This window comes from Siphateles boraxobius, unplaced genomic scaffold (assembly GCF_051911475.1).
Source record: "Siphateles boraxobius isolate OS27281-9 unplaced genomic scaffold, OSU_SipBor_1 8, whole genome shotgun sequence".
In the NCBI taxonomy this organism is placed as follows: Eukaryota; Metazoa; Chordata; class Actinopteri; order Cypriniformes; family Leuciscidae; genus Siphateles; species Siphateles boraxobius.
Window position 1 is genome coordinate 11,646,325 of NW_027509208.1, and position 20,705 is coordinate 11,667,029.

Here is a 20,705-nt window from a genome sequence, read left to right on the forward strand (position 1 = left end):
GTGGGGCCAGTTCCAACCTCCAATTGGCTGAATCATCTCCTCCCCGCATGCAATCTCCTTCAAAAAAATTGCCATATCCAGAAATTAAACCATCCTTCCTTATGACGTACTTCCCCGTGTCTCATGAGAATAGTCTGGTTCAGATCTATGTCGCAAATATGATTTCTCACATGGTGATGTCAAAGTTGTAGATTGTGGTGTTCTGGAACAAGGATGGTTTATGGGGTTTATCCGATTCAAGCTTGTTGTTGTTTAATTTCCGTCTTTTTTCTGTCATTGTGATATGTTGGAAAAGGTAAGTGTGATGGTTATAAAAATTGTTTGGTATGCAAACAAAAACACAAATCTAACCGTCACTTTAAATGATATTCATATAAAACAGTTTAAAGTTAGGTTACTTTTAATCACTGAAGGCAAAAAAGATAAAATATACAAAAGCTTTTTTTAGAGCTGCACAATGGAATTTTTAGCTGCTACGGATCATTTATTTTAAAATAATTTATTATATTCAATTATAATCAATATATTGGCCAATGTTAGATATTCATCATATTATTATAAATCTTTTAAAAATGGGTACAGCTGATCATGTTTCTAATATCAAAATCATATATTTGTATGTTTTTATTATTATTAATACTATTATTCTAAATATTATTTATTTTTATTTATAAATTATCAACTTAAATATATTTACCTTTTTACTTATTGGACCAATATGTTAGGTCATTGCAATAAAACCTTAATGTTTTTTCTAGCTTACTGTTTTCTTATGATGACACTCATTGATTATAATGGTAAATGATCATACCACTGTTACTGGTCAATTTGAAGAGCAAAGAGTGAGATACAGTAGCAGATGGTGGTTTACTTAGCGCAGGGAACACATGGCACATTTGTCATTTGCTCCCTTAGCATTTAATCAAGAATCTTGATCTATACTCAGCTAACTTTTTTGCTCTGCTAGGACTGAATCCAGACAGCTCATTAACAGAGCCGCCTTCTTAATATGCTAAACCACCTACTTTGGGCTCTCGGCTTCCTCTCCCTGATTATCCGTACTCCCATTGAGAGATCTTCAACCGCTCTCCTGCTGATCAAGGGCTTATTGTGTGCCTTGATGTTGCAACCTTTCATATGAAGGTTACGTAACAGTGCAGATGTGCGTATTTGTGTATATGTGTGTCTCAAAACTCAAAAAGAGAAGGACATCTTTTTAGTGACAGAACTTACTTTGAAGATTAGGAACTGTGATGCTACGGATGCAGATTAGATATGCACTGATTGGATAATGAGAGAGAAGTGGCAGCAGATTTATTCTTAGCATATTGTGCACCTGTGTTGTTTCAAATTCAGTGTCTAGAGTAGAAGTTGGAGGTAATTGTGAAGAAGGCAATGTGAGTGGGCTCTTACAACATATAGTTATTTCATGTTTTTTAGGCTGTCGAAACTGATTTTGTGAGTATAAGCCCATACACTCAGCCATACATTGTAAGCAAATTTTTGCCGTTCATCCCAACGCACCAAATTAGTTTAAACAAAACATAAATCTTTGCAATGCGCATCAAAAAATGTAATGTTCTTATAGCATACTGACATATGTGCATCCACGTTCCACTCAGCAGCTGATATATTTCAGTTCTAAAGAAGAGACGTAATGCATTTTGTGAAAATGTATCTGTGCTTTATTTTACAGAACAACTGTAGTATAATCGAAGTGAGATCATGAAATCTATTCAGTTTAGATTGAAGTTAGCTTGTTTGAGTGCATTAGGTGGAGTTCAGCAAATCTCACAGATAAACAAATTCGACAATGTTGAAGGCTATCAGTGAATTCATCTGCGCAAGATTTCAATTTATACAGAATTGAAACAGAAAGATGTACATGCATACAAGCAATAACATAGACACACAAATTCTTACTTGATACCCAGAGCGCATACACATCCAGACTGCCAGCCATAATGAGTCATCTAACCTGGCCATTATTGCAGTTTTACCTCTATCTTGTTGCTAAGCAATGGTTCCTTCTAAATCCAGGGTTTTGGACCTTGGCATTCTCACATTTCCCTCTGTCTGGAGGATTTGGAAAACTAGTCACACATACACAGAAATGCAAATGGAGAAGAATTAAGAATAACATAGAAATTTGTTTTTTGAAAAGGCCAATTTTATATTCTGCTAGACTGAACAAAAAGTAGATTAGCATATATAGCATTCTTGTAAGCCCTCAAATGTATCTTTTCTGAATGTCTCAAGAGTAGATGTGCCATTTCTGCATACATTAGCTTATTCATACAGACACAGGAGCTGAACACTTTTAAAGGATCATATATTAACCATAAAAGTCTGTAGTGTTCTTCTTATTAGTGAAATATTTGGTTACACTTTATTTCGATTGTCCACTATAGACAATCTACTAACCATGAATAACTTTGCAAGTACATGCCAACTAACTATCACTAGAGTATTATTAGACTGTTGGGTTATGTTAAGTGTTTTTTAAAGAATTTAACATTTTTATTAACATGGACACATTAAATTAATAATAAGTGACAATTATATTAACCTCACTCCGTTCCCACAGCTCTTAACCCTGCTAATAAAACAGTTATTTTAAATTGTAATAAGTTTCCACTACTGATTTTTCAAATTTAGCCTTGGATGGAATAAGTGACCTCTTTCCAAAAATCTTACCGACCCCAAACTTTTGAACGGTAAATGTATAGAACTTTTTATATATGTATATGCATTATATAAAACTGTACTTGTTACGTTTGCATGCATGTATGAGGCAACATGCTGAGACATCATGCCAGTCAACCACAGCATGGCGCAAAGTCAGGGTCAGAGTTCAGAGGCTTTCCCACATCGCAGGCAGTGTGTGTTTCTGCTTGCTGTCACCTCGTCAACATCCATGTGACCCCTGACCTTCTCAACCTTGTGCCTCATTCACACCATAAACTTTGGTGAAAGGATCAGCAGAGGCAAAGTTATAAACAAGATTCAGAAGGTAAACTAGATATAAGTAGTCTAATGCTTTTAGATTCCTATAGTTAATTGACCTTACTCGCCTTTTTGACAAGGAGCTCACTGTATTTTTTCAGTCTTATATACACTTCATGCTCTACCGATAATTCAATATGATTTTAAGAAATCCTAGGCACTCTTAAACTTTAAGAGTTTTGCAGGGTTTCATAACTCCATTATGGATGGAGATTAAATAAACACATGGTGCAAGAGGACTCATTACTCTGAGTTTGTTCTCATCATAAAGTAGCTCAGCATACTGGATTATATTATTGCTAATTAGCCACTAATCACAAGTGGCAAGGCTGAGTGATTTCAGAGCTCATCATCCTCTTTATAAGTGTTTGTTTCCTGCCCCCTCTCATTCAGAATCATTCTAAAGACCCCGGAGTGTTCGGCAATTTTACATGATTCACTGCAAAATGGTTGTGAGCAAAGGTTTGGTGCCAAAACTTTAGCTTTTTATGTGTCTGCATGAGTCATTCTAATTGGTGTGAGAGCAGAGTGAAAGTAGCCATGTCTGAGGGTAGGCAGGGGGGCATTTAAGCTCTTGATGATTTCATAAAATCGCTGTTACTAAGGCAACTAAAGGTAGACCTCTATGTTAAATGCATTCAATTTAGTGCAAATGTTTGACTTCAAAGGATAGTTCACCCAAGAATGACAATTCTAAATGTATTAGGTCAAGCGTTTACCTGTTTGACTTCAGTGGAATTCAAAAGGTAGTGTGTATATATAAAGTGGTGGCCAAAATTATTAGAACAGTAAGATTTTTTAATGTTTTAAAAGAACTCTCTCCTCTGCTTGATCCAAAATACAGCAAAAACAGTAATATTGTGATTTATTTTTTTACAATTTAAAATATATTTTTTTATTTGAATATATTTTAAAATGTAATTTATTCCTGCGATCAAAATTGAATTTTCAGCATCATTACTCCAGTCTTCACATGATCCTTTATTATTCTAATATGCTGATTTTACTAATTATTTTCAGGATTCTTTGATGATTAGAAAGTTAAAAAGAACAGCATTTAATTGAAATAGAAAGCTTTTGGAACATAATAAATGTCTATACTGTCACTTTAGATCAATTTAATGCATCCTTGCTGAATAAAATGATTAATTTCTTTAAAAAAAAAACTTACTGACACCAAACTTTTGAACGGTAGTGATATTAAAAAACCTTTCTATTTCAGGTAAATGCTGTTCTTTTGAAATTTCTATTCATCAAATAATCCTGAAACAAAATTGTACACAACTAATTTTTACATTGATAATAATAATAAATGTTTCTTGAGCATCAAATCATCATATTAGTATTATTTCTGAAGGATCGTGTGACACATAAGCCTGGAGAAATTATGCTGAAAATTAAAAAAAAAAAATGAATGATGTTGAAAAAAATAATGATGATGAAAATAAATTATTTTAAAATATTCAAAACAGTTATTTTAAATTGTAAAGATATGTCACAATATTACTGTTTTTACTGTATTTTGGATCAAATAAATTAAGCCTTGGTGAGCAGAAGAGACTTCTTTTAAAACATTAAAAAATCTTACCATTCTAATCATTTTGGCCACTACTATGTATATATGTTATATGCACTTTATAGGCCATTTAAGGCAAGGCTCCTCATAATGATAGGGCCATTATGGGAGGATCTTTGTCTTTCTCGGGTGTGAAACGCATCAATATTCATGATGATTCACGCCTCCTCGCATAAAGCTTTCTTACACAAAACATGTCTTACAAGTTTTTAAATCAATATATTGTTTTATCTGAATGAGTATGCAGGACTATTTTCACATAGTTTTGAAACAAATATTCTAGGTTACGTGATACAATTTTCAAAAGTCTTGTGAGGAAATAATCAGTATGGGTTTCATGAACTTATTTCAGTGACAATTTTTTTTGTTTTTTCTCAAACCACGCATAAACGTCATTATCTCAAAACTACAAACTTTTACATACATGCTGCTGACATATCGTCGCTGCCCAATGAAACTCACGTATGTCCAAAACGGTTACTTTTCAGGAAGTGAAAAAAACACCGTAATTTGTTTCACCGTAAAGTGAAAAAAACACCGTAAAAAAAATAAAAAACTAAAGCAGTTGAACAGTGTTAGGTAAATGCATTTACCAGTAACGTTACTGACTCTGAAGCTAAGTGAGCAGTTCCACGGCTCTCTTCTCTACTCTTTACCACTACTTTAAAACTGTTTCTAGCTAATGTTGGTAGGTTTATTTTTCACTGCTACAAATTTTTTTTTGAAAAATGTAGTCAACCCATAAACCGTTAGAACCGTGAAAAAATGCACAATAGTTCTATATATATATATATCCAATGCATTGTCATACTTGGTATGGCATCTTTAAATGTAACCATATTCTTGCCAGTGTAATGATATAATCCACATTTGACCAAAATCGAGTATAAATGGACATACGTGCATATTTTACAGTAACGGTGGTCGATACACGTTCTTCCGAACGTTAATTAGAATGACCAAGTCGTGTTTCATATTGACAGATGAATACATTTACATTTATTCATTTAGCTGACGCTTTTATTCAAAGCGACTTACAATTGCTATATTTCAGAGGTCGCACGCCTCTGGAGCAACTAGGGGTTAAGTGTCTTGCTCAGGGACACATTGGTGTCTCACAGTGGATTCGAACCCGGGTCTCTCACACCAAAGGCATGTGTCTTATCCACTGCGCCATCACCACCCCTATAGGCTACGCTCAGTTTATTAAATAGCCTACGTCTCAGTTTATTAAATATGCTCAGTTTATTAAATGTCTCTTGCAAACTATGAAGGGACAATGAATCAATACACTGACATGGCATTGCTAAACTGATACTTTTTTTGCACAGTCCTACCATCATTTTATGAATATATAATAAACTTGAGAACAGTTGTCAAAAACAAACGTTTGCTGATACTTTACCTCACAGTGTTATTCGGCTATCCAATGCTGAGCTTCCAGAGACGCTTAAGATGAAACTTCACGAGACCGGCGAGATGCCTCCACAGCAGCGTGATTGACAGCTTTGACACCATATGGATATACGTGAAAATCAGATGACATGATTTCACAACTTTTCATTGGTCATTTAGATAATGTGAAGCATACTGTATACGGAAATGAACCTGGACATTCTATCCATCGAAAAATCTCAAAATCGGCAAAATGGACATACGTGGTTTTCATCGGACAGCAACTATATTATTGTAGCAGAGTTTGTGCTGAATACAGTGTAATCAGACTTTAGCCAGGAACATGTCACAAGTAACAGAAATAAGCACAAATGTCAGAGCATGTCAGAACACCCCCAGGGCCCAGAAAACACCTCAGACCCCAGAGGGTTAAACGATGGACACGGGTCATCATAGGGGTCACACTCTGATTGGTCTGCGGCTAGTGGGCTGCGCAGCCCAATAGGGATCTCCCAGTCACGTGACCCCTAGCCGCGTATCAGCCATTTTGACGGAATACATCCGTCAGGTACTCAGTGGCAATGTATCTATTATTAGGGGTGGGCCACTCCTAATAATAGATCCATTGCCGTGGGTAATATATATTATTAGTATATTATTATACTAATAATATAATTACATAAAAGGTTTTGACATTGGGCTACAGTGTGTTAGGTAAATGCATTTACCAGTAACGTTACTGACTCTGAAGCTAAGTGAGCAGTTCCACGGCTCCCTTCTCTACTTTTTACCACTACTTTAAAACTGTTTCTAGCTAATGTTGGTAGGTTTATTTTTCACTGCTACAAAAATTTTTTAGAAAAATGTAGTCAACCCATAAACCGTTAGAACCGTGAAAAAATGCACAATAGTTCTATATATATATATATATATATATATATATATATATATCGTAAAATTGGGAACCTTATGTGTTCGGTTAAGACACGCTTATGTTATGCTGAATGGTAGTGTACACACACATTGCGGATTTCTATGGCAACAGTGGATTTATAACATTTGATCCCGAACTCTGAGAAATCATTCATTAGCCTTCGAGGGGACAACTTACCTGATCCAAAATGAAGACTGCAAAGCTGTGTTGAGTTGGACTGTGTTGAGTTGGGAGCCAAACAGTAACACCGCCATCAGTGTTTGCCTGTTTATTGCCGCCAACCACTTGTTTCTCCGTTTTGTTTCTTTTGGGATACGGTATAAAGATATTCCTTTTGTATGATCACGTATCTGATCGCATCCAACTGCACAGCATCGCTCGGGCATTATAGAAATATTTCGCGACGAGCTGTATTATCACCGGCGGTATAACATTTTCTATTCCGTCAAAATGGTGGCTCCAAATGGCGTGACATCACGCGGGACGTCCCTATACGCAGTATGTGCTATGCACTGTGTGTTGTAAAACATTGCTTCCATAACCATCATTAAACTTTTGTGTGACTTGTGCCACACTAGACCTTCTGTTGGCTTGGACCAGATAGGATAGGATGTTCTCTCCCCACTGCTCTTCTCCCTGTACACTAATGACTGCACTTCTAAAGACCCCACTGTCAAGCTCCTGAAATTTGCAGACGACACCACTGTCATCGGTCTCATCCGAAACGGTGACGAGTCTGCTTACAGACTGGAGGTTGAACAGCTGGCTGCCTGGTGCAGTTATAACAACCTTGAGCTGAACACGCTCAAAACAGTGGAGATGATCGTGGACTTCAGGAGGAACAGCTCAGCACTCCTCCCACTCACCATCATGAACAGCACTGTGGAAGCAGTGGAGTCATTCAGGTTCCTGGGCACTATCATCTCTCAGGACCTGAAGTGGGACAATCACATTGACTCCACTGTGAAAAAGGCCCAGCAGAGACTGTACTTCCTTCGCCAGCTGAGGAAGTTCAACCTGCCACAGGATCTGCTGATTCAGTTCTACTCAGCCGTCATTGAGTCTGTCTTGTGCGCTTCCATCACTGTCTGGTTTGGTTCAGCTACCAAATCAGACATCAGGAGACTACAACGGACAGTCCGGACTGCGGAGAGGATCATTGGTGCCCCCCTGCCAAACCTCCAGGACCTGTACTCTTCCAGAGTGAGGAAGAGAGCAGGTAAAATCATCACAGACTCCACTCACCCTGGACACCACCTGTTTGAACTGTTACCGTCAAGACGGAGACTCAGATCACTGGCCACAAGAACATCTCGGCACAGGAACAGTTTCTTCCCACAGGCCATTTCCCTCCTGAACAGTTAACACTCCTCCCAAGGCATATGCCTGTAAGTGCAATACTCCCACTGTTTAGTGCAATATCCCACAACTCAGGTGATACTTATATGTAGATTTATTTATTTATAATATTCAAAACACTGTAAATAGGTTCATAATCTGTAAATCTGAAAATGTCTATTCTGACTAAACCCAACTGTGATAGTTTTATTCTCATATATTTATATTTTTATTTTTTATTCTTATAATTTGTAGTATTATGTTTCATGTTGTATTTGTATATGTCCACTGGAAGCCTCAGTACCAAAACAAATTCCTTGTGTGTGCAAGCACACTTGGCAATAAAGCTCTTTCTGATTCTGATTCTGATTCTGATTCTGATAGCCTTCGTTGCATTTCCTGCATCAATGAGTCTTGGGTGATCCAACACCCTGCAATGGTTTTTGGTTTGTCCCTCATCGGACAACTGTTGGTCAATTCTCACCATTGCTGAACGGGAGATTCATGAGACCCAGTCGCATTCCCATAACAATTTGGCCCTTTTCAGAGTCACTCCTTCCCATTTCTCCTGCATTCAACACATTTATTATGAGAACAACTGATTGTTTGCTTGTCATCTAATCTGCCCAGACCTTAATATGTGGCCTTGTTAGGAGATGATCAACAATATTTGCTTCACCTGTGATTGATAATGGTTTGGCATACATTTCCATTCCACAAAAGGTTCTTTACAGTGAGGAAAGGTACTTTTTAAAATGTTCTTCACACTAAGAAAAAAAAGTGGTTCTTTTAAGAAACTGTTCACTGAAAGGTTCTTTGGGGAAACAAAAATGGCCCTGCTATGCCATTGCTGCAAAACCCCTCTTTTGAAACCGTTATTTCTGTAAGTGAATAGAAAAGAGTGACCGGTGCAACAAGAGTGAAGCTAAGTGGGAGTATCCCATTCATTTTATGAGAAAATATGATATTTATTTGCACAATTTTGTTAAATTCTTTTAGTGTCGTACAATTTCACTCCTCTGATGTTCATTTTATCTACTGCCACCTTGACTCTCGCTCTCTGTGTCCATTTTGATGTCAATTTCAGTGTAATATCAAGGGGCTCGGATCTATCAGGGATGTCAGTGGAGGAATCTCAGAGATGTGATTACTCCACACTTACACATTTCCCCACAGGCTATCAATGGCTGCTTCTCCGTGATCTTTGCTTTTGTCTTCTTCAAAGAGCTGGGAAGGGTGGGTGCGGGAGGGCAGACAGTTTGAGAGACATGGAACATTATGTGATGTTCCACACCTTTGACTTATTCTTCTAGCTCTTGTCAGCAATCCAAACCCCAGGGCAAAGACCTCTTTATAATAAAGAATTCTTTATTAAAGTTTCTAGTGGTTAAACATAGATTTCATTAAAAGTTTAGCTTGTGTTCGGCAGAAGCTTTGTCGTTTTGAATATCACATCAACTAAAACAAAAGTTTGCATTATTTACCTTTTGCATTAACTATGTGTCTGGCTTTTTTATGTGTATATGTCCAATGTGATTATTCACTGTCTACAATGGAATTCAACCACTGACCTATGACCAGTGGTCTGCATTAATAATTAGAGAGCCTGAAATAATGTTTAATGTGGAGGTGATAAGGTCTCTTAAAAAAAAAAAGATATTCTTCCCCAACTTATCATCACTTGCTATGTTTACTTTTGTTGTTGTTAATGTTTAGCATGAAATCAGTCCAATTAATAATTCCAAACATAATGTTTAGCTTGAACTTTCCTTAAAAGCTTAAAAGTTTTTACAGAATGGTGCATTACATTTTTCTTGAACAAGAGCTTTAATTTTTACTTAGTTCTTTGCATGAAATGTCAGGATACAAGTCTCAACTGCAGATACTGTAGTAATTTGTACGATTATGTAAGGTTTACACAAGCCTTTTCTATCAAAATGAAATTTCAAACAGATTTAGTCAGTTTATTCCAAATAATGTGATTGCATGACAACTTCTTAATCAGAATAGACTGCAAGTCTGATTAAAAAAAAAAATATTTCAGGTCCATGTTAAAGGAAGAGTTCCCATTATTTAACACAAAAGAAGAAATTTTGAAGAATGTTGGTAACCAGACACAGTTGATGTACCCCACTGACTTCCATAGTAGGAAAAAATACTATGTAAATCAATGGGGTCCATCAACTGTTTGGTTACCAACATTCTTCAAAATATCTTCCTTTCTGTTCAGCAGAAGAAAGAAATTCATACAGGTTTGAGATAACTTGAGGGTGAGTAAATGATGACAGATTTTTCATTTTGAAATGAACTATTCCTTAATGGAAACACATGCACTTTGCACAAAAGTGCTTTTCTGCAGTTAGGTTGTTTGAAACTAGACAATTGTTTAATTTGTAGTTATTTTTTTTACAGTTAGGGGTGATTGTCGGGGATAATGATCCTGAAGGAAAATTGGATCAGATTGATTATCTCTTCTCACAGCTTCTTTTTTTTAATGCTTGGAGCCTTCACTAATATCCAAGAAAAATGGTTCTGCAGCCCTGCCCTTTTAAACTTTTTGAATTATGTGAACCCATTCACTTCAAAACCTACAAGATGCTCATAAATTTAGCCTCATTAAGCTGTCAAGTACATGCAAGGTGGTTGACATAAATAATGTGTGGGCGAGATCACTTTCTGTCTTCTTCACCAACAGTCTGGGTCTGTTTTCTCTGAAAGGCCCCATTGGCAGGCCTGAAGCCAGAGCATTTCCGGTTGCTCTCTGCTGACAGCAGCGATGGGTCTCCAGGGACCATGTTTTCATCATTCCCCATGCAACACATACATGACCATGAAGGCACATGGCAGGACAGAGAGCATGTGTCTTCCCTGGAGGAGTCCAAAAATGAAAATATCAGATTACATGTTACCAAATTGCTAATATTTATTTAGAAAATAAGACATCGTGCAGACAATTACTGATCTCTTCTGTCATCATGGGAAATGGCACTGATCAATGATTGAAATGTCAGATTAAAATGGCATTTGTGTTGTGTTGCATGAAAATATCAAATACTCACTGTGTGTGTGAGAGAGAAGTGAATGTTTCACAGTGCTAAATGGCTACAAAAATCACCTGTCATAATAGCTCTGTCCCAAAGCCAAGTAAACTGTTTTGCTGTCTACTGCTTTCTAATGCAGCATTACAACTGTCACTGAACTTCATAAATGACTGATTTGGAAAAGTAGCCTACCTGTATAATGACTGCATGACACACAAATCAAGGCATGGCTCAGACTTAAAATTTATTTTAAAAGATATGTTGCTATTCTAACAGCACAAAATACATAGTAGACACAAATATTGTCCAGAGCTCATCGCAGAGTGGATGGCCTTCTCTGATTGTCTTGGTAATGTTGTACTTCTGTTCATAAGATTAGAGCACATTTAAATATTTTAGGACTTGTGTAAGTTTGTCAAAATTCACATTTAAATAAATTAAATTCACATTGATTTATATAAGGCTTTTCACAATACATATTGTTTCAAATCAGCTTTACAGAACATGTATGTGTCCACATTACAATTTAGAGTTATCTGTTATCAAAGGTGGCTGTGTCCAAGTAATGTATTTCAGAAATGTACATATACAATGCAGTTAGCTAACAACAATGTATAATTTCAGGCAGAAACAATGAGTTCATTGAAGTAATTATTACAAGTTTTGGACATAATGATTACAATATATTGTAATCAACAATTAGCATTGCTGCATGATGATTCAGAGATTCACACATCATCTGAAGTCCTTGGAGTCGTCTGTTCACAGGTGTTGGGTCATCTGAACTCTTCATAAGAGGCTGGATCCAAACTGGAGCTGACGTACCTCGGTATGAGCATCCAGAGATAAAACAGAAAAGCAAATGGAAAATAGGCTAATATAAAAATTGGAGTCCCGAGCATTATCAGGAAGGCTATTCCAGAGTTTAGGAGCCAAATGTGAAAATGCTCTCCCTCCTTTAGTGGACTTAGATATCCTGGAACGTGATGGGATTGTAGGGCGAAGATTGGTTTAATAGGAGCTAAAGATTGGTTACACAGGAGCTAAACTGTTTAGGGCCTTATAGGTCAGTGGCAATACTTTTTAATCAATACGAAACTTAACAAGTAGCCAGTGTAGAGAGGATAAAATTGGTGTTGTATGGTCGTATTTTCTTGACCTAAGAACTCTGGCTGCTGCATTTTGGACTATGTTTATTGTGGATGCAGGACAATCAGCTAGTAATGCATTACAGTAATCTAGTCTAGAGGTCATGAATGGATGAACTAGCTTTTCTGCGTCAGAAACAAATAGCATGTTCCGTAGACGAAAGACAAGTTGCTGTCTAATAAAACACCCAGGTCTTTAATTGTAGAAGATGAAGTAACAATATATCCTTCTAGGAGTGAATCGTATTTATTTATTCATTTATTTTTTGGTGGGAGTGAAATTATATCACACATGTAATGGTGCTTTTTATTTAAAGGAATTTAAGGGTTTAATAGTAAGAAAATAATAATAAAATATTTATTTATTTATTTATTTATTTATTTATTATTATTTTAATAATAAAAGAAAAAGGTAGCACTTTAGAATACGGTTCCTTCGTTAATGAATAACTACACAAGAACCAATGAGTAACACAATATTAACAATCTAGTAACTATTATTAACTAACAAGAAACTCTGATTAACGAACTAGTAAGTAATAGCGCACAGATGAAAGTGGTAGTTCACTATTAACTAATCAATAACTACTATTTTTTTTATGCTTCCCAGAGAACTACTGAAAAAGTTTATTAACAATCTAGTAACTACTATTAACTAAAAAGTGTGAGTGAGAAGATTCTACACTTTATTGGCTTTTCATTAGTAACTACTGTAAGAATCATGGGAACAAACTAGTAATGACTCAAGTGTTACTACATAGTTCTATGGGAATTACTAATTATTTGGATCCGTATTCTAAAGTGAAGATCATGGTAACTAACTAGTAATGACTCAAGTGTTACTATACTTCTAAAGAAATTTTCTGAAAGTATACTAAAGTTCATCAAAAATCTCAAACGCTTGAAATTACTTTTGTGTTTGGTTGCACACATCATGACTAGATCATGTAGTAACACTTGAGTCATTACTAGTTAGTTCCCATGATCTTCACTTTAGAATACGGATCCAAATAATTAGTAATTCCCATAAAAGTATGAAGTATGACTTTCATCTGTGCACTATTACTTCCTAATTTGTTAATCAGAGTTTCTTTTTAGTTAATAGTAGTTACTAGATTGTTAATAAACTTTTTCAGTAGTTCTCTGGAAGCATTAAAAAAATAGTAGTTATTGATTATTTAATAGTGAACTACCACTTTCATCTGTGCGCTATTACTTACTAGTAAGTTAATCAGAGTTTCTTGTTAGTTAATAATAGTTACTAGATTGTTAATATTGTGTTACTCATTGGTTCTTGTGTAGTTATTAATTAACGAAGGAACCGTATTCTAAAGTGTTACCAAGAAAAATCGTCAAATAATTAGAATTCATTGTAAAGTTATGAGTACTTGCAAATAATATGTTTTTATTTTACTGAATGCCAGATAAACAAATCAGTTAAATTCATTCACAATAATATGCACGCTGTCACAATTAGCCACGCACTTCCTGGGTTTACTTGGACTACATTTCCCATCATACACCTCCCTGGACTGATAACACCAAACACCATACACCTGCATTGCACTGATTGCACACACACCCGCACTTCATTTACACACACATAAAAGCCACTTCCACACACCACTTCTCTGCGAAGTCTTGGGCCCTGTTTACACGAGAACGATTCTGGGTGAAAACGTAAAAATATTTTATCGGATGTGCCTTTCGTTTAGACAGCGACGGCGTTTTGGAGGCTTAAAAACGCAAAAAAGTGAAACCACCCTCCAGAGTGGAAATCTTAAAAACGATCCACCGTCGCGTTCCCATCTAAACAGTAAAAACGCAAATCTGCTCACTGCGGCTCTCGTCGCGTACGTGTTTACGTCACAGGCATGCGCCATTACAGGAAAATAACCCCAATATGTCGGATTATTTCCATACGTCGGACCTTCAAGTTGCCATTGCAGCTCTGATAATCGTACAATAGTCTTTTCAGCAGTTGTACAAAATATTCTCAGATATTGTTGTTGTGTCGCAGTGCTTCACATTGCCACCTAGCCGCCTGGAGTGCATACTACATCGAATTTCACACACTTTTGCGTCATCATATGCATGCGGATATCCCCCCGATAACGCTCGTCTAAACGCAGAATAAAAAGTGATAACGCAACGCCACTTTTGCGTTTTCTCTTCAGATCGTTTCCGTGTAAACATAGCCTTGATCTGCCCTGGCCATCATTTCTGAGCGTTATCTTCCCGAGTTTGATTTCTGTGTTTGACCTGTGGATTTTTTATCGTTGCTGACCCTTCTCTGCCTGCCCTGACCCTGGACTGTTTACTGGACTCTGATTCTCTCTGCCTGCCTCAACCCTTTGCCTGTCTACCTGGTTTGTCTCATCCTTGCCTTCTTTGTTCTGTTTGCCACTGTTTGACCCTGCCTGTTTTGACCGTTCTAATAAATGCTGCAAATGGATCCCCTTGCGTCTGCACCATCATTACACACGCATTAATCTTATGCCTAATATGCTGAAGATGTCCCTGTTTGTGTTTCTTGTCTCTTCACATTCACATGAATTACATTGTTTAGCATTTCTATTGTGAAACAGATATTAAGAATACAAGAATATCAAATAGTGTGGGGGGCAATTTGGCAAATCTGATTATTGGTATCAATGTCTAGCTGGTAACGCCCCTGAATAACTCCATCCATGAACCCTAAGGACTGATAAACCTGGTCATATATCCCAATCTGAGGGTCAAACTGAGGTTTAACATGTGCCTTTACTTTTGTTTACTAATACTCTAAATGTACCAGTATTGACTTTAAGGCTGAAACTGCAATAGAGAGAGAATTTGGCCTGTGAATACTATGTACACGCAGATAAAATGACATATTAGATTCCCTTTGTGTACAGAGAGAACAGCCTGACACACTTTCAGTGACCTGCCTCTGTCGTTATGAGAAAAGGAGCTTGGAAACTCCCCTCTGGCATCTGCTCTGTAAACTGCTCGAATCAAACTGTTGCAGTGGGATTTGACCTCAGGGATAACTCATATACACCGCAGTAAAATGTAACTGATCTTTGAATGATCTCTAATGACCTGCATGCACATCATGCCTCATTAACTTTTTGTCTTGCATACGTTGCATTTTCCACAGTCAGCTCTACAGTGTATCGTAAACGACTCTTTAGGGTTTTATTCATGCCCTGTTTACTATGCTAATGCAGCTAGGCTGTGATGACAGGCAGTCAGCATTATAACGAATACAAGACAGACACAAACAGCGAGTTCACTTGTTGCCATGGAATCTACAGTAGCTTCCCGAGCCTCTGTTTCAGTCCGGTGGGTTGTGCGGGATTCAGGATTAGCACTGCGCTAAGCATGGTGAGGCTTTGTGTGGGTGATAGTTGTCTTACTTGGATAATGATGGCCTTAATTAGCGACACGCTGACTGCAAGGCACAGGCAGTCATCAAGAGAGTGCTAATTACAATCATGTAGTCTAGACTCAAATTCTTTTATTATTATGCTGCTTACACACACATATACATACACGGCATATTAGAAGGATTTCTAAAGGATCATGTGACACTTAAAGGGATAGTGCATCCAAAAATGAAAATTCTGTCATCATTTAACTCACCCTCAAGTTGTTCCAAATTTTGTGTTCATCAAAAGAAAGAAACTCATGCAGGCTTGAAACAACATGAGTGCCAGTAAATGATGACTTTTGGGGTGAACTATCCCTTTAAGAACATTGAACATGGCATAATTCAAGATCAAAGGTCGAGAACAATTATGAAACAACAAAATCTATACATCATTTTTTAAGAAGATAAAAATGGATCTTTATTGATTTATTCAGTTCAAAATGGAAACATTTAACTGAATATGATCTTCATAACAAAATGTAAAAAAAATAAGAAGTATAAATCTGTTAGTTGTAATGAAAATCAACCCCTGGGACATAGAGAAGAAAGACCCATACAAATGACTGAAATCAGTAACTTTGGACTAGTAACAAAAATATTCAAGTGCAAGTGTGTCAATGTGTTCTGTAATCTTTATCAGCATTGTCATACTGTGATTTGAAATGAGTACAGCAGGATTATGTGATCTCTGTGCATGTGTGGGTGTGTGTTGATACACTCCAACACTGACCTCAGATGGGTTTACTTTACTGGCCAGCAGGACACTGAGTCAAGAATGAAATCTCTTATACACACACACAAGGCAATACACACACATACACAATAAATCATGATGTTAGAGGAAATTTTAGAACACTTTCAAACTGAGATGCAGCATACAGACTTATTATAGATGCATTGATAGTTTTTAAACCTCTTTAAGGGCACAGTGTTCCTCTCTCCGACTCTTTGGCACTGCCAGGATGTGTAAAAAGGGCCATTTGCTCGAGACAGCCAACAGGATTTATGACCTCTGTCTGGTTGTGGAACACACGCACGCACGCACGCACGTACGCACACACACAAACACACACACACACACACACACACACACACACACACACACACACACACACACACACACACACACACACACACACACACACACACACACACACACACACACACACACACACACACACACACACACACACACACACACACACACACACACACACACACACACACACACACACACACACACAAACGAACAAGCCAGTGGAAATATAACAGAATACAAAGCACACAGTTGATGTTTGTCAGATTAAAAAGAGACTAAGTGACCTACACGTTAAATATACTCTGAATGTGAACATTAATGAAGTCAATGTCTGTGTATATAGTCATTTCGAACAGGTGTTTTGTAATGTTTGATATGTGAAGTGTGCTGCAGTATAAGGTTTAAATAGTACAGAAATGTTGCAGTACTGGGGCATTTGTCATCTCTAGTCAAGCATCACTTTCAATTGCTAGATGAAAAACAGTTGCTTATCTCCCAATAGCCAGGTGGAAGCTTCTAGTCAAACCCACAATTCAAACATGCTCCTCGTATCGGGATTCCACTCCTGAACAACTCTGGCACTACCTTTAGGCCCTGTGATGCGGGGCAAACTCACTTGCCCTTCAGGTACTATATGCCTTGATTGATTTGACTGTCGTAACAATTAATAGAAGTTTTTGCATGATAAATGGAACATACTTGACAGAATTATCACATGGTTCTTGAGGCTAATTCACAACAAGTGTGAGTTATAGCTACATAAAATATGCAACAGAATTTTCGGAATGCACCGATATTAAGTTTTGTTAAATATATAAGTGAAAATGATTTTCATGTCATGGAAGTTAACCGATAAATGACATAAAAAAAAAAAATATATATATATACATATATACACACACACACATATATATATATATATATATATATATATATATATATATATATATATATATTGTAGATTAACTTTTAAGGTAGTCAATATGTAAAAATACAGAAGCATGCATAAATGAATAACCAATATAGCACCGATTTAGTGTGCATCCCTCCAAAATGTTACATTTTCATATTCAAACAAGATACAGTAAATGCATCTTTAGTTGAAATAGTTCGAAACATCATATTTTGATTATCTGTACTTTTTGCTGTTCAAATTATTTACACATTTGTTGAATGACCTTGCTGCAAAGTACATGTGTTGTATGTTTTGCCTGTACCAGTATACATCTACATAACGTGCTGCTGCAGTGCATTGTGGGAGTAATAAACACAAAAGAACATTATAGCTTCTGTTTACCTCTCAGGGACACTTGAAAAATATGTTTTTCTCTCCTAACTTTCTCTAGTTCATCCTGATTTAGAGCGGAGATGTTCTGACAGTGCAAGCTTCATAAGATGAAGATTTAATGTCTCTTTTTATAGATGTTATATATTAAAAGTTTGAGGTCTCAGATATGTTTAGCCCTGTGGTGATAAAGTGTGTTTCATTCAGGGCTGATGGAGCAGTAGTTTATATGATTGATTTAGATTCTGTGAATGGGAAAGAAAAGAGAGAGGAAGAGAAATGGTTGGCACTCGGGGTGAGTCTATTAAGCTCTGCTTAAGAGATGTGGATTCGTTCATTGACGTCAGTCCAGTCAAACGAAGATGTGTTGTATATGCCTCTGCATTAGTTGTCACTTATGGTGTTTTGTTCACATATTTACATCATGTATACGCATACATATCTTAGCAGTGTTGGTGGTAACACATTATAAGGAAGAGAGTTAGGTAATCAGAATACTTTTTTCAACTAACTGTAAAGTAGCACATTACTTTTAAACTTACAAGAAAATATTTGAGTAACTTAAGTAATGCAAGTTACTTTGTTTTCCCATATATTGACTGACACCCCTCCCATCCCCATGTTGAGAGAAATCAGGAGTAAGTGCAGTGGCGTTGTGTTCACTGTGAAAGCATGATGGTTAATGTAGTTCTAGACTAAATGTGAGCAGGCATTTACTCATCTCATTTGCACAAAAACAGATTCAGTATTCTTCCAAATAAATAAAAACAGTGACATGCAAACTCATACTATTATGCAAACCTCCAATAATTAAATGTTAAATGAGACTTATGTATTTAATCTTACTTTATTAACCAATGTCTATGCTGCTGCTTATTCATGTTATTTTTGGTGAGAAAGGGCCTTTATTTGCCAAAAATATAACTACTTTTTTGGGGTTATTTAAAAACAAACAAGCAAACTCATCCCAGACGAGAAAAAGTAACTCAAAAGTAACGTAACGTTACTTTTCATAAAAAGTAACTAAGGAGCATAATTAGTTATTTTCTAGGGAGTAATGCAATATTGTAATGCATTACTTTTAAAAGTAACTTTCCCCTAAACTGTATCTTAGTAACTATTGATGGGTTTGAGTTAATACACAAATGTATGGACTTTCTAGAATATATTTCTAAAGACTGGAAATCATGAGATTAATCACAATTATTGTTTTGACATTCACAGTTTTATTCATTTTCAGGTTTATGCATGCAACTAATCTGATCTTATGTAGAAAAAAATCCACTTAATAGAAAGTATATTTTCACAAAATGATTTTTTTTTAGAAATATACAGCTACTTTTATATTTTAGGGGGTATTTGGAGGTCTTTACTTTTAGTGACTTCAGGACAAGGTTGTTTTAATGGGCAGGTTGTCATATTTGTATTGTTGCGTCACGTTTAAAAGTCACTATTGGAAGTATCAGCAGATATTTTCTTTCATTTGTGATGTACATCCACATGAAACAGATTGTTGTTTATAGCTATTTTTTTGAGTAAAAATGTGAGCTCATTAAAATTTCAATTCAACATATGCATGGATTAATCATTCATGATAAAATCTATATGTAGAAATAGATTGAATATCCATTTCTGCCCAATTTAATGTTAAAAATGTGTACAATATATTAATTAGAAGATTTGTTGGCCAAAACAATGATTTGGTTTTGTACATTAATTATTATTTTACTGTTTACATTTTTTGAAAATCCTATTTTTCTACTGTAACTTACCTCATACAGTGCGACAGTATGTTGTTTCAAAAGGTCAGCCTATTCTATAGATAAACTCAATATCTTTTCCTAGAAAATAATAGTGGATATTTTTAATAGTTTGTATATCTTTGGCTTCATGGTATGTGTCTGTACAGAAATTGACTTTAATATAAACCTAGCCTGAGAAATATTCACTGAGTAAAAACTGACTGTCCTGTGCACTATGCATTTACTTGTTTAGACTGAAAACTGTTTGTGTGTCATCATGGAGAGGTCTATGAATTCTATGAAAATACTGATTCCTCATATCCACTTATGGAGGAAAACAGCACAAGATGACTGATCCCACTTTCACATTCTCCACCTTGCTTGCTCTCTCTCTCTCTCTCTCTCTCTCTCTCTCTCTCTCTCTCTCTCTCTCTCTCTCTCTCTCTCTCTCTCTCTCTCTCTCTCTCTCTCTCTCTCTCTCTCTTAGAGTGCACCATGCAAAGTTTACATCTGACAGCTAAAAGCCTGATGTCTGGTCAATAATTGATCCTATCTGAGTGTTCCTCATGCTCTGGAGAGAAAAAAACCTGTGGCCATCTCTCTCTTATCTATCTGTCCATTCCCTAACATATTGCCCCCCCCCCACACCCAGTCTATCTGACGTGTAAGAAAGTGCGTCACTGGTGGCAGTTTATTCCCGGCATTCCCTCAGGCGGCCAGTGACTCTTCAGCTGTGCTTTTATTAATGATCCATTTCTGACAAACTGTCAACAAGCACTCGGACCT